Raw genomic sequence first — 2,541 nt, 5'->3', positions numbered from 1 at the left:
GGCGACTAAAAGGGACACCTTCTCCTATATAAAAATCCTACGAGGCATCAACAAAGAGGATGGAGCTCGGGGGAGAGTGACTGCCCCCCGCACTCTAGTTTTTGGGGTGTCTGAATGTGGGTGGATGTAGTACGATAGAGAGTAAAAGATATGAGATTGGAAGTATGTTTAGAAGTAGAAGGATGGATGTATTGGCCTTGTGTGAGACAATGATGAAAGGAAAGGGTGAAGTGATGTTTGGTGAAATGTCTGGTAGAGTGTCTGGGATTGAAAGGGGAAGAGCGAGAGAGGGTGTGGCTTTATTGCTGAGTGAATGGATGACAGGTAAAGTAGTGGACTGGAAGGAAATATCATCTAGGTTAATGTGGGTAAGGGTTAGGTTGGGTAGGGAATGTTGGGCGTTTGTCAGTGCGTATGGGCCAGGTAGTGAGAAAAGTGAAGAGCAGCAGCATGAGTTCTGGAATGAATTAACTAGGTGTGTAGAAGGACTGGGTAGAAGGAATTATGTAGTTGTCATAGGTGACTTAAATGCTAAAGTGGGCGCTGGAGAGGTAGAAGGTGTCATTGGGAAGTATGGCGTACCAGGGTGAAAATGAGAGTGGTGAGAGACTGGTAGATGTGTGTGTTGAACAAGAGATGGTAATAAGTGCTAGCTTTTTAAAAAGAAAGATAAAAATAAGTATACATGGGTAAGAGTGGCAAATGGAAGAGTAGTAGAAAGGGCATTAATGGATTATGTGTTGATAACTAAAAGAATGTTTGGAAGATTGAAAGACGTGCACGTGTTTAGGGGTATGGCTAACGGTATGTCTGATCATTTTTTGGTGGAAGGAAAATTAGTTGTAGCAAAAGAGTGGGGGGGAACAGAGTAGGTGGATGTAAAAGGGAGCTAGTGAGGGTTGAAGAGCTAATAAAACCGGGGGTAAAAAGTAAATATCAGGAAAGGTTGAAAGTGGCATATGACGAGGTGAGAGTAAGAGAAACTGGTAATTTAGAGGAGGAGTGGAAGTTAGTAAAAAAAATTTTGTTGGGATTGCAAGTGATATATGTGGCAAGAAGGTTGTTGGAGGCAGCATGAGGAAGGGCAGTGAATGGTGGAATGAAAGAGTGAAGGTAAAAGTGGAAGAGAAAAAGAGGCCTTTTGAAGAATGGCTGCAGAGTAATAATATAGAGAAGTATGAAAAATATAGAGAGAAAAATGTGGAAGTAAAGCGCAAGGTACGTGAGGCAAAGAGGGCAGCTGACCTGAGGTGGGGTCAGGGATTGGGTCAGTCATATGAAGAGAATAAGAAGTAGTTTTGGAAAGAAGTGAAGAGAGTAAGGAAGGCTGGCGCAAGAATTGAAGAGACAGTGAAAGATGGAAATGGAAGGTTGTTAAAAGGAGAGGAGGCAAGGAAAAGGTGGGCGGAATATTTTGAAAGTTTGCTGAATGTTGAGGATAATAGGGAGGCAGATATAATTGCTGTTCCAGGTGATGAGGTGCCAGTGATGGGAGATGAAAATGAGAGAGAAATTACAATAGAGGAAGTGAGGAGAGCACTAGATGAAACGAGAGTAGGAAAAGCATCTGGTATGGATGGCGTGAAAGCTGAGATGTTGAAGGAAGGGGGTGTGACTGTACTTGAATGGTTGGTGAGATTGTTTAATATGTGTTTTGTGTTGTCAATGGGTACCAGTAGATTGGGTTTGTGCATCTATTGTACCACTATATAAGGGTAAGGGAAGATGTGCATGAGTGTTGTAATTCAAGAGGTATTAGTTTGTTGATTGTAGTAGGAAAAGTGTATGGTAGAGTAATGATTAATAGGATTAAGGATAAAACAGAGAATGCAATCTTGGAAGTACAGGGTGGTTTTAGAAGAGGTAGGGGTTGTATGAATTAGATTTTTACAGTTAGGTAGATATGCGAGAAATATTTAGCAAAAGGTAAGGAGGTGTATGTTGCGTTTATGGATCTGGAGAAAGCATATGATAGAGTTGATAGGGAAGCAATGTGGAATGTGATGAGGTTATATGGAGTTGGTGGAAGGTTGTTGCGAGCAGTGAAAAGTTTCTACAAAGGTTGTGAAGTATGTGTTAGGATAGGAAATGAAGTGAGTGATTGGTTTCCGGTGAGAGTGGGACTGAGACAGGGATGTGTGATGTCACCGTGGCTGTTTAACTTGTATGTTGATGGAGTGGTGAGAGAGGTGAATGTTTGAGTGCTTGGACGAGGATTAAAACTGGTAGACGAGAATGACCGTGAATGGGAGGTAAATCAGTTGTTGTTTGCGGATGATACTGTACTGGTTGCAGACGAGGAAGAGAAGCTTGGCCGATTAGTGACAGAATTTGGAAGTGTGTGTGAGAGAAGGAAGTTGAGAGTTAATGTGGGTAAGAGTAAGGTTATGAGATGTACGAGAGAAAGTGATGCAAGGTTGAATGTCATGTTGAATGGAGAGTTACTTGAGGAGGTGGATCAGTTTAAGTACTTGGTGTCTGTTGTTGCAGCAAATGGTGGAGTGGAAGCAGATGTACGTCAGGGAGTGAATGAAGTAGCAA

At 42.1% G+C, this 2,541-nt stretch overlaps 1 protein-coding gene across 1 annotated transcript in view; it reads right to left on the bottom strand.

Annotated features, from left to right (window-relative positions):
* LOC137655568 (uncharacterized) overlaps window positions 1-2,541 on the bottom strand; it is a 346,296-nt gene that overhangs the window by 125,634 nt on the left and 218,121 nt on the right. The window lies entirely within an intron of this gene.

Source organism: Palaemon carinicauda, chromosome 16 (genome assembly GCF_036898095.1).
Source record: "Palaemon carinicauda isolate YSFRI2023 chromosome 16, ASM3689809v2, whole genome shotgun sequence".
Lineage (NCBI taxonomy): Eukaryota > Metazoa > Arthropoda > Malacostraca > Decapoda > Palaemonidae > Palaemon > Palaemon carinicauda.
The sequence above is the reverse complement of the archived record's forward strand: the minus strand, read 5'-3'. Positions and strand labels throughout refer to the sequence as shown.